This window comes from Onychostoma macrolepis, chromosome 03 (genome assembly GCF_012432095.1).
Source record: "Onychostoma macrolepis isolate SWU-2019 chromosome 03, ASM1243209v1, whole genome shotgun sequence".
Taxonomy (NCBI): domain Eukaryota; kingdom Metazoa; phylum Chordata; class Actinopteri; order Cypriniformes; family Cyprinidae; genus Onychostoma; species Onychostoma macrolepis.
In genome coordinates, this window is record NC_081157.1 from 30,938,900 (window position 1) to 30,952,418 (window position 13,519).

The window sequence follows — 13,519 nt, forward strand, 5'->3', positions numbered from 1 at the left end:
ACCATACTTGACAATACGTCACGATTTAACTTAACTTGAGCACAGATACATCTAATACAGCTATGGTGCTGTTCTGTCTCAGAGTTGTTGCATAGTTTGGTCAGTCAGGCATTTTCATCACTACTTGAGCAACTGCCCTTTTACGATTGTAACAGATCACAAACCTTTAGTGGGCTGAGGAAGTTGAACTTTGATGTTGATCCCACAGGACGTAGAGGTCAGTGGGCTATGGAACTCGATTCGTATGATTGGGTGATCGTTCACAAAGATGGCCGGAGACATTCTAATGCGGATGCCATGTCTCGAATTCCGGTAGTTTGTTCTATTACACTGACACCCTTCACACAGACAGTATCCATTCAAATGGATGACTTGCCTGTCATCTTCCAGACATCTGGTTCTGTTAGCGCCAACAATACAGATAGTCATTCTAAGGTGCAGTCACAAATTTGTCTAACCCAGGGTGAACCTGATTACGTTAGTTCTGAGTCTACTTTGAATGTACTGTGTACCTCTTTGGGTGATGAGACATTTGGGTGATGAGACATTTCTTGTTATCAGAAAAAAGATCCCCTCCTCTCTCAGTTTTATAGTTGGGTTGAAAAACAAAAGAGACCTAATCTTAGACAGGTTAGAGGGAAATTGAGATAATTTTGGTGGCAAGTTCCCCATATGGTGATACAGGATGGAGTACTTTGCCGTACAGTGTGTATTGCCGCAGGTAAACCAGGTGGTCATTCCTGACATTCTCATTTGAGATGCTTTACATTTCTTTCAGGTGACTCCTGTGCTGGACACTACAGCGCTGAACGCACACTCAAACAAGCTCAGGGTTTGTGTTTTTGGCCAGGAATGAGAACGGCCATTGGACAGCATTATGAGTCATGTGAAGCTTGTGAGTCTCGGAAAAAGCCTGTTCCTCAGCATAGGGCGCCTCTCCAGTCGATTAGTGCTGTGAGACCTTTTCAGTTTGTATGTAGTGATATAACTGAATTGCCAGTCACGTCCAGAGGAAATAGGTATGTGTTAGTAGTGCAAGATCATTTTACCAAATATATCAGTGCATATATGGTAGACCAAAAAGCCAGTATAGTAGAACATCTTCTATGTGAACAGTACATACCTGAACACGGTATTTTTTTAGAATTGCTCTCTGATCAGGGATGGCAGTATGAATCAGAGATTTTGCAGGATATTTGCAAGAGACTAAAAAGCAAAAAGAAGAGAGCTACGCCTTACCACCCTCATGGTAATGGAATGGTAGAACGGTTCAATAGGACTTTAAAGGATCAGTTAGCCAAAGTTCTCTTTCATAGTGATGCCAAATGGGATCAGTATTTATCTGCATTCGTACTGTCATTTAATGCTACAACTCATTCTAGCACTGGTTACAACCCTTTCTTTTTAGCTCATGGTCATGAACCTCGTTTACCGGCACATGAACAGCTTGATTTTCCTTCAGGTGTTGCTGTGGACACCCCACAGACTTACGATTCAACTCTAGTCAATCGTATGGAAACTGTGTTCCAAGAAGTATGTAACACTGGTGATGATCAGGGACTCAAGCGTGTGTACTGCTTTAATAAATATGAAAAGTTCAGACCTTTCAAAGTTGGTGATCTGGTGTGGATGAATGATCCAACCACACAAAGAAAGAAACTTGACCCTAAATGGATGGGACCATATTGAGTGGTTACCGTGGACATGAGTGGTGTAATTGATACAGTACTGAACTTGCAAAATGTACATGCAGAACCCAAGGTTGTTCACTATGAATGTTTGAAGCCTTACAGGTCCAGGTGGAAGGAACCAGCACTCACTTCCACATGTGCTGGTCAGGATGTAGACACAAGGGTTTGGGAGTTGAGACCAGCATACACAGCTTTGTCGGGGTCTCTCCCTTAGACATCAGGAGAGCCATTTGTTGGAGAGAATAGGGCCCCTGTACTTCCCTCTGTTCCTCGTGTACGTAGACCTTCAGGTCTCATGTCATGGGTTTCACCTTCTGTTTCAGCAGCCACTACAATTGGTTGAACAGGCCTCATCAGTAGTTGGGGAGCACGTGTCTGAGGGTGTTGTCACTCGTTCAGAACGTGTTATTAAAAAGCCTAGAAAGTTTTTTTTAATTTTGTTCATTTTGTTATTGTTATTAGGATGTGACGCACTGACGTATGCATAGGTTTTTGATGCGCGGGTCAAGCATGCGCAGGGGGTGTGTGATAAGCTGCAACGCATGGTGTTCGTAACCGCATGAGCGCTGACCAATAAAAGTCAGAAAAGTTTCATATCTTCGTGAATTGCCTGCTGTCACGTGTATGTTCCTGTTTAGTTCCTGTTTGTCCTGATTTGGTCATTTTCCTGTGTTCCCTGATTAGTTCATTCTGTTCCACCTGTGTCTGGTTAATTATCTTGTTGGTTTGCTATTATTTAAGCCCTGTGTTCTCCTGAGTTACTTTGTATTATCTTGAGTTGATGTGTTTGTGGTTGTTAGTTATCCTGGTTATTCTCCTGTCTATTGAGTTTAAGTTTGAATTAAAGACTGTTGATTTGGATATCTCCTGCGTTGTGCGCTTATCTACAGCCACAAACTGTTACACCTGCATTATTCTCGTGGACCCATTTACAAGAGACTGGAGAATCCTTTGATGGTTTACAGCCCCTCTTACAATATCTTCACAAATTACCCCCAAATAAAAACGCAGTAGGCTAATCAATGTTAATAATCATTTAATAACTATAAAATAATAATTTCTGGCATAATTATTCTAAACCACAATTTTGCAGAAATAGTGTGTTCAGAATAACGTTTAAGTGGAAAAAATTGGTAACTTTAACCTCATGCTCATTATTTTGATTAGAATACATCACATCCAATTGGGCAGTCGCATGAGGTCTAATTGCAGAAGTTCAAATATCGTCCCCTTGGAATTATAAGGTTCTATCTGACATTTTTATCAAAATTGAGTTATTCACATATTCTTATTCTGTGACAACTTATTTACATTATGTGATGTTTTATTTTTTATTTTTTTAAAGTTTTGTACATTTTAGGACTTTAAACATTAAACAACAATAATTACGTGTCTGCATAATCAATAAGTGCAATTCACCTTTATTCCACAAAGTGGCACTGTTTAAAACATAATGATGATGTGATTTTTCACTCTATAGTGCATGCATAAAACAAATAATCATCTGCAAAAACTGAACCGGCTTGAATGGCTTTACTGCAGAGCAATTAATGCATATAAGTGTCACTGTCGTTTGATGGTGGATGTGGTGAATAGCGATCAAAATGTTGTTTTTGAAGATGCTGAAAACAATAGTTTTGAGAATATAAGTTTCAAAAGGTAAGAAAGTATGCTTATTTTGTTTTTTTCCCCTCAATAATGTGTTTGATTACCCACTATAATCCTAGCTAAAATTAACATAAGCACTGAACAAAATATTTAGTTATTGCCTAACTTAACCAAGAAAAAATGATTTGTCCTAAAATATGGAATAAATGTGATAAAGAAAGCATTAAATTTACCTTTCTCATACATGTGGACACATTGTTACAACACTAATGTTATGTTTTAAAACAAATTATAAAAAAAAAACTATTTGTATTTCTTGAAAATTGTTGCTTCAATTAATGTTTTGCAAGATAGAACCTTATAATTCCGAGCGGAAAATGACTTTTTAGAATTAGGTTTTATCTGCATTTGACCTGTTCCAAAAATCCCCATTTAAAAATTTGATAGGATTTTGATATTGTACATTTAGAGTACATTTAGGGTCTCTGTCATTTTCATGTAGGAAAGAGACTTGTTCCCCATATCATTTTTGCTATATGGAATGCAAAAACTTTGAAGCTCAATATCTCAAAACCACTCAGAATGCAGATAGAACCTTATAATTCCAAGGTGACGATATTTTAATGCATCCAAGCTCAAATCGGATACGAAATTTCCACATACGTAGGCCTATATGATCAGAACTCTGCAGCTTCCGCACTACTCTCCATTGGACAGGGGAAAGGCGGCTTCACACTGCCATATGCCAAAAATCTCTCATGACAACATAACCGCGCTGCCCAAAATCACAATAGGAAATGACTTGCTGATGACACAGCTTTATGCTCATTGGCAGGGGCGCTGCTATGCATTTCCAATGGCGAGTAGCACTGGAGCTGCATGGAGTTACACTTGGCCCCTTTTTTTTTGTTTAAGCATATTAAAACAACAGACAGACATGTAAACATTAAAAACTGTATACTGACTAGGGTCTCCTCAGTAGAAATCGTGTTCTGTGGTGTATCGGCCTAACCTTACATCCCGTTACGACACCTTTGCTCATTGGTTCAAACAACCATGATGCTGTGTTCTCTAAAATTGGATTTTTGACATTTATTTCCCCTTGCGGCACAGATAGAATATTCCTCTGTCAATGCAAGTCATACGTCATTGAAAAAATATGACAGTGACGTATGTCATCAACTTTGGATGCTTTTTCAGCCTGTGTTGTCAACTCTGTGGTTTTCCCGTGGAACTGACAACTTTTACATGTTTCTGCAGATTGTTTTTTTAGTCCTTGGGTTAAAGTGATCTCTCCCCGGAACACACTTTTGATGGAGGAAAACTAGCAAGAACTAGCTATTGCGATCGTTTTGTTTCGCACACCTGGCAACTCTGTTTCTGGGTCAGTATGTCTACCCTGGGTTGTTTTGCCAAGTGTATAATGTATGCCGATCAGGCATAATATTATGAGCACCTTCCTAATATTGTGTTGGTCCCCATCTTGCTGGCAAAACAGCCCTGACCCATCGAGGCATGGACTCCACTAGAGCCCTGAAGGTGTGCTGTGGTTTCTGACTCCAAAATGTTAGCAGCAGATCCTTTAAAGTGTTACTCCACCCCAAAATAAAAATTTTGTCATTAATGACTTACCCCGATGTCGTTCCAAACCTGTAAAAGCTTCGTTCGTCCTTGGAACACATGAATGAAGGATGAAAACCAGGAGGCTTATGACTGTCCCATTGACTGCCAAACAATTAACACTGTCAAGGCCCAGAAAAGTATGAAAGACATTGTCAGAATAGTCCATCTGCCATCAGTTTATGAAGCGACGAGAATACTTTATGTACGCAAAGAAAAAAACCCTGACTTTATTCAACAATTCGTCTCTTCCGAGTCAACGTAGCGCCATTTTGGAGAATATCCGCTGGACGCAAACTGCGTACGCTGTTCTGTGTCAGCCGTGCCAAAAGGATACTCTGTTTTCGTTCAAATCAAAGCCTAAACAAACATTGAAGGCATATCCATGTGGTGCGGCCAGAACCTGCTCAAAAATCCCTTTATTTGTGCGTACATGCATCTCCACCTCGTCTCCTCCCAGAAACCTTTTACTATGCATAACTTCATCTGCGTATCATTTCCATGCATATTCCCATTCACGTGACACCATGTTTAACACCGTCAAAGGTACACAACACTAAGGAAATATGACATACGGACTATAAATGCCATTTGTGCCAAACATTAATTTTTATTCCTAAAAATCATCCAATATCCTTGTTATGTTTTAGAATAAATGTATCAAAATATTCATAAAAACAAAACGGTTTAAAATATAGTTATCAAATAAATATTTTAGAATAAAGTTATAGTTTCAAGTTATAAAGAATAAAGTTGATCTCATTCTTATACACTGACCAAATAGTATTTCAGTTGTTTTAAACAATTCAAATCAAATTAAATGTATTTACTTTTGCTGATAATGTGAACATATTATAGCTATTTTTAGCTTTTATTTATAGGCCTATATTTATTGCAGTGTAAATACAATTGTCTGACTCGGCACGTCACTGACGTATTTTAAAAACGAAACGTGCAAATCTTACCGTTTACTTACAGTTATATCCTTAAAATACAGTGGTATTTTTCATAATGTTGTGGAGATGCCATCACACGACATTTACACCTCCGTGCAGCTGCGGTTGTACAGTACTTTATTATCATTGGACCTATTCAATCTGAATAATGGACCGTTCGACCACCGAACATCCAGCAGTGTCCACCATAATATCGCAGTAAGTGCGCATCATTGATCATTGTTCTCGCTAAAAAATATTTTCTCATAACATGAGATCTGCAGTTCAATTTAAAGATGAATTATTGTGCACCTATAGCACTCCTCGCTGTCATTAAAACATAGCATGCCAAAGGAAAAGTGATCAAGCACATCCACTACAAATGTCTAAATTCATATAGCCTAATTTTGGTTTAACTTATGCATAATGACTTTATGTAATTTCAGTGCTTAATTCCTTTATGAGAGTTGAATATTTTATGTAAATGTGTATATCTACATGAAAACAGAGTTTAAAATCATTGTTTACTTCATTAAATTTCTCACTCCTGGAAAAAGAGTTTGTACGCATGGGTCAGAGTTTGCGTGCAGGTGCGCAAATTTTCCCATCAAGTTTGTTTTTATAAATCCCACCTTTTGCGTAGGAAGTGGCGTACGCCTCTTTCAGGGCAGGTTTTGTGCGTACGCAAAGGTTATAAATGAGGCCCCAGGCAACCTTCTTCCAGTGCTCCGTGGTCCAATTCTGATGCAGCTCACATGCTCAATGTTGGCACTTTCTGCGGTGGACAGGGGTCAGCATGGGAACCCTGACTGGTCTGCGGCTATGCAGCCCCATATGCAACTTCTTGAGCAATTTGAGCTACAGTAGCTTGTCTGTTGGATAGGACCACACGTGCCAGCCTTTGCTCCCCATGTGCATCAGTGAGCCTAGGCCGTCCATGACCCTGTCGCCGGTTCACCACTGTTCCTTCCTTGGACTGTTTTTCCTACTTCTGACACATCAACTTTGACAACAAAATATTCACTTGCTGCCTAATTTATCCCACCTACTAACAGGTGCCGTGATGAAGAGATAATCAGTGTTATTCACTTCACCTGTCAGTGGTCATAATGTTATGTCTGATCGGTGTGAATGCAGATATCGGTTATGGGTGACTTGAAAAAAAATGTAAGAAAAGAAAAAAGTCAACAAATCAGAACTGGGCATCAAGACCAGTAAATGCATCCTTAGAGAGCTGACAGAATAGTTCTGACGTGTGTCCAACACACCAACACACCTTAATTAACCAACACACATGGAGTAGTCCTGTTCACTCAGATAAGCCCACTGATAAAACCCTGTTGCTGTTCACCAGGGTAATCAGACGACCATTAAAACGAAACTCACAACATCAGCCTAGATTCAAACAGAGCCCTGTTTGATTACCATTGGACCTCAAAGAGACACCCTGGCACACATGTCTGTTATTGATCATTTATTAAGACAGTTAAGGATTGCTCACAACAAGAAAGATAACAGTAGAATAATAATAATAACTATTATAGGGTCTACACCAACGGACGTTAATGTTCTGTTTATTATAAGCATGCTGCAGTACTGTAATCTGCTACTTTAAATTCTCCAGCTCTTTATAGTCTGATGGATTTGAATTACAGTGGGGAAAAAATAATTTGATCCCCTGCTGATTTTGTACATTTGCCCTCTGACAAAGAAATGATCAGTCTATAATTTTAATGGTAGGTTTATTTGAACAGTGAGAGACAGACTAACAACAACAAAAAAATCCAGAAAAACGCATTTCAAAAAAGTTATAAATTTATTCTATTGAATGAGTGAAATAAGTGTAACCGAGTGGTAAAAAGTATAAAAGTTTGTTTCTCCCTTTGCATCATTAAACGTATTTTATTTTTATTTGCTGTTTTCTGTAAATTACCAAGTCAAGCTAAACAGTGAATATCTGCATTTTCATCGAGTCATCAGTAGGTGGTGTTGTGTGCATTACGTGTGGGAAATGCGCATGCGCTGTTGTCCATTTTGGGTGATGCGCAGTGAGCAGTGCAAGGGAGATGCGCACTCTCTGTAATCGGTGGCATATTTAAGACCATCCAACGGTAAATATAGGCCCGGTTTCACAGACAGAGCTTAGACTAAACCAGGATTAGGCCATAGTTCAATTAGGACATTTAAGTAATTTTTATAAATTACTTAAATTTCTTGAGCTTTCCTGTAGCTCAAATAGTAGAGCATGGCGCTAGCAACGCCAAGATCATGGGTTTGATTCCCAGGGAAAGCAAGAGCTGATAAAATGTAAAAACTGTAACTTGAATGCAATGTAAGTCGCTTTGGATAAAAGCGTCTGCTAAATGCATAAATGTAAATGTATAAATGTGCTTAGGAAAAAACATTACTGGTGTGCATCTTGAGACAAACCAAAGGCACTGATATATTTTAGATCAGTTAGTGCAAGTTTCTTTCAGCTGAAACAGCTCAGACTTACATTTTAGTCTAGGACTAGGCTTAAGCCTTATCTGTGAAACCGGGGCATAGTATTTCCTGCTAATCTTCCTGTTAAATATCATTCCTGGATATTTTTTTGTGCGGTTTCTAAGAGATGTCATATTTATAAAGTTATATCGTGTGCGAGGTACGATGGTATGACGTCACATCATGCGGTGTAGGCCTGTTGAACTGTGGTTTTACAAAATGTCTTACACTTTTACATTTTGCGAATGTTTCATGTGTTTGCATGTGATTTGATACTTTATCTGATTATTTACACAGTGTACAGCATTATGTTGAGGATTTCAGCCCTCATAAAGTGAATGTGAGGTGTGTAATAGGACCTGTTAATTCCTTCTATTTTTTCACAAGTGAAATGTAAGTGGGTAATATTACCATGTATTTATGATGTTTTGTTTCTTTTGTATAGTATTCCCACTGTCGTATTGTGCCATATTTTGCTGTTTAGTGCCGTGTAATACCACATGCAGTTTTGTATGGCAGTTTCTCTGTAGTGTATCACTGTCACGGCCCTGGACTGTCTTGTGTGTGTTTTTCATTTCCCATGTGCTCTGTGTGACCTAGGTTCTGCCATTGTCTATTATTAGTTAATCACCTTCATTGTGTTCACCTGTCTGCCCCTCGTTATCTGCCCTTTATTAGTTGCCGTCCTTTGAGTTCTTGTTTGTCGGTTATTGTTGATGTTACCCTGTGTGTGAACCTCCTCATCTCAAGTCATATTAAATACCTGATTCCCTTTTCACCTTCGTCTGCGCGTGACTTGTGTGTGCACTGCACAGAACCGTGACAGAATAACCGAACCAAAACGAAAGTTAAGTTTAGCAGCGTGTTTCCCCTCATTTTGTTTTTCGTTTTTGTCAGTTTTTATTTTCTGTTTTGTCATGCCCTCTCTGCTTCCGCATTCATCTGAAGTCTCTAACTACCCTGAATTGCCTACCTACCCGGATTTCCCACCCACCCTCCCTCTCCTGCCTCCTCCTATCATCCCCGCCACTTCAGCCCTGCCACTGCTGCATCCTGGCAGTCCCTCTGCTCACCCTCAGCCTACCATCTGTGCGGTGGGATCGCCGCGGGTCTGCCTGTCTCCATCGGCGTCGTGGCTGGGGGATCCCTCGTCTCCGCCTCCAGCCTCTGAGTCCTGGACTCCACCTCGGCTCCTAGCTCCCTCATCTCCACCGTCGCCCATCGGCCCACCAGCTCCACCGGGCTCCTTCGTCCCTCCGGCTCCGCCTTGGTTGGTCGTCATCCCGCCATCGCCTCAGGACTCCACTCCTCCGGCTGTGCCTCGTTGCTCTGCCCCACTGGCTCCGTTGGGCTCCTCCCTCCCTCCAGCTCCACCTGGGTCCTCAGTTGCTCCGGCTCCGCCGTGTACCTCCGGATCTCCGTCTCCGCCTCGGTCGCCAGAGCCTTCGGCTCCACCTTGGACCTCCGGATCCTGGCTTCGCCCGGGCTCATGTGCTCTCCAGCTCCGGCTCTGGCTCCTCCTCCACCTGCTCTGCCGCCGTCGGTCAGCCCCTTGGAGTCGGCGGCCATTCCTCCTCCATGGCTCCTCCCTCCATCGGCTCCACCATGGGCCGTCATCATGGCTGTGGCCTGGGTCCTGCCGGGCTCCTCCTGCTCCAGGTCCCTCCTGTCTACTTCACCTTCGTCTGCGTGACTTGTGTGTGCACTGCACAGAACCGTGACAGAATAACCGAACCAAAACGAAAGTTAAGTTTAGCAGCGTGTTTCCCCTCATTTTGTTTTTCGTTTTTGTCAGTTTTTATTTTCTGTTTTGTCATGCCCTCTCTGCTTCCGCATTCATCTGAAGTCTCTAACTACCCTGAATTGCCTACCTACCCGGATTTCCCACCCACCCTCCCTCTCCTGCCTCCTCCTATCATCCCCGCCACTTCAGCCCTGCCACTGCTGCATCCTGGCAGTCCCTCTGCTCACCCTCAGCCTACCATCTGTGCGGTGGGATCGCCGCGGGTCTGCCTGTCTCCATCGGCGTCGTGGCTGGGGGATCCCTCGTCTCCGCCTCCAGCCTCTGAGTCCTGGACTCCACCTCGGCTCCTAGCTCCCTCATCTCCACCGTTGCCCATCGGCCCACCAGCTCCACCGGGCTCCTTCGTCCCTCCGGCTCCGCCTTGGTCGGTCGTCATCCCGCCATCGCCTCAGGACTCCACTCCTCCGGCTGTGCCTCGTTGCTCTGCCCCACTGGCTCCGTTGGGCTCCTCCCTCCCTCCAGCTCCACCTGGGTCCTCAGTTGCTCCGGCTCCGCCGTGTACCTCCGGATCTCCGTCTCCGCCTCGGTCGCCAGAGCCTTCGGCTCCACCTTGGACCTCCGGATCCTGGCTTCGCCCGGGCTCATGTGCTCTCCAGCTCCGGCTCTGGCTCCTCCTCCACCTGCTCTGCCGCCGTCGGTCAGCCCCTTGGAGTTGGCGGCCATTCCTCCTCCATGGCTCCTCCCTCCATCGGCTCCACCATGGGCCGTCATCATGGCTGTGGCCTGGGTCCTGCCGGGCTCCTCCTGCTCCAGGTCCCTCCTGTCTACTTCACCTTCGTCTGCGCGTGACTTGTGTGTGCACTGCACAGAACCGTGACAATCACAACATTTCGGTATTGTTGTATTTTCTTTTTGTGTTTTTGTGTGATGGCTGTATTTTTGTAGTGATGTGTTTTGATGGTTAAGAGTTTTGTTTTTGCTTACACACAACCGGACTGCGAAACTAAAGCATGTAGTACATCAGGGATAATTATACACTGAGAAATATAGAGCTGTGAGATTTAAATTGCATCCCCAGGTTTGTGTATCCTTCTCTGTTTTGTTTTGTTTCTTTCATTTTTAAAAAAGAAATCTGTTTTACTTTTTCCTCCCTATTTTGTGAAAACTGAGCCGGAACTGTTTCTTGTACATTCTTGGAAAACTTTTCAGAACAAATCTTTCTTTTGAAAATATTAAATGAATGAACTACAAAGTAAGTGAACCCGCTAAATGTGTTCCTGGTGGTAAATCAAAATCCCTGGTCACATAAGTATTTGACCCCTTCACAAAACATGACTTAGTACTGTCAGGGATCTCCACTGACAGCCCTGTCCGTTTTTGTCACTGTTTAATATTTCCTTGTTTGTGTTGTGTGTGAGCACATGGCTCTGTCTTTGTTGTCTGCCATGTGCTCCTTTCGTCCTGCCTCCTTGTTACCCGTTTCCACGCCCCCTTGTTTAGTCCTCGTTTGTCTGAGTGTTGTCACCTGTCCCTCTCGTTCTCTCCTTGCTGTGTCCTTGTTTGTCTGAGTGTTCTCACCTGTCCCTCATGTTCTCTGCCCCTTTATATGGTTCTCCCTTTACCTCTTGTGTTGCCAGTTCGTTGTGCTGTCGTCTCTGTTTGCCAGCTCGTATACCCTCTGTAATACTGAGAATTCCCTGCCAAGTAGTTTGTGAATATTGTCTCCTGTCTGTCACTAGTCTTGTCTTGTCTTGCCTTGCCTTGTCCTGTCCAGTCCTGTAGGCTGTGCTCCTGGTCTGCTCTGCTTGATCTGCCTCTCAGCTGGACCTGTGCTGTGCCAGTTACTGTGCGTTCACACCGCCGCCGGCGAGAGCGTCAAAATTCGCTCTGGCCGCCCTGCCAACGACGCTGTAGAAAGATCCGTTGACGCTCTGACAATCGAACGTTTGGTCTTGTATTTAAAGGAGCCGAAAAGGAAACAAGCATGTTGATCTTGTGCAGACTGACCAAAAGTAGGGTATAAGTTAACCTCATTAAATATTTTAATTGGGAAAGTAAGAAATTGATCGATGGAAAGAACTTAATTATAGTTACATGTTTGCTAAAGAGATTAACCAATAAAAGCCATTTGTGTGGTGTGTTTTTTGTGTTCGTGGTTAAGTGCTAGTCTAAATGCAGTTGGTCAAATTGGTGTCGTTTTGAGCAAATGAATTGCATTCCCGCTGAAAAACAAGCGTTCTAGCGTGAAAATGCTTAGGAACTAATGTGGTCGGAACCAAAGTTTACAGGACTGCGTTCTCTGGACTCCGCTCAAGCGGAGGACTTCTACTTTCCGATTGGTTGTCGCCCAACCTCATTACCATAAAGTTGACCTGATTTCAACTCTCCTCGACGTTCTCGCCGTCCAAGACGCGCCGCGCTGCTCTCGCCGCTGCTTGCCGCCGGCTCACATTGAAAATGAATGACTTCCGGCCACTTTGACGCTCTCGCCGCCTGCGGTGTGAACGCACAGTAAGATCTCGAGTGTGGAGTGGCTGCGCCTCTTGATCCTGTCAGGTCTCCGCTGCTACCTCCCGCCTCCCGCTTCGCTGCCATCACAGCTCTATAGCGGACAGCCTTCCTGGACTGAACTCTGTGGTTGTTCTCACAGCCTGCCTGTCTGTCTACGAGTCTCTCCCTGCCTTTCATCTGGACTGTGTGCACACCCCTCCTCACCACCTTTTGTACTGTCAGTCGTTGTGTCTAATAAATCTGTTAACACTCACTCTGCATTTGAGTACTCCCTGGACAGGACGATGTCAAGGGGGCTTGATTATGATGATACCACCCTCAAAGACATTTTCAATGCCTGTTTGGATGACCCTGTGCCTAAGTGGGAGATGGATAACCTCAAGATTTTGAATTTCTGGGACTTCTCAAGGTATCTGGGTCATTGCATCCAGTGGGGAATGCCGCCTCCACCTAAGCCAGCATGCAGCAACCACTCCGCCCCACTTCCCTTGGCAAGTCAAGACCAAGATCCTCTTCTGACTCCTACTCAGAAGCGAGGGGCAAGAAGGAAGAGGGCTCTTCAGTCTGCTGCATCCATTTATGACTCTGACACCTTCCCACTCACCCCTGTGTCTACTGAGATCGCTCATGTTTAGGGTTGGGTATCGTTTGGGGTTTTTTCGATACCGGTGCCAAATCGATACTTTTAAAACGGTGCCGGTGCCTGAACCGATACTTGTTATATATATACAGGTATATGTGTATATATAAACATACTGTATAAGCAACTCGTGAAGCTCCAGGAAATCCCCAATATGGACAAAGGCATTGCTATTGCTGTAACTGAGTAAACAATATATATAAACGTAAATTAAACACTCGACTACAACAATATATAGTTTATCTGTGTTATTCAAGCCATCGCTGGTATTTTCATAATAATTAAG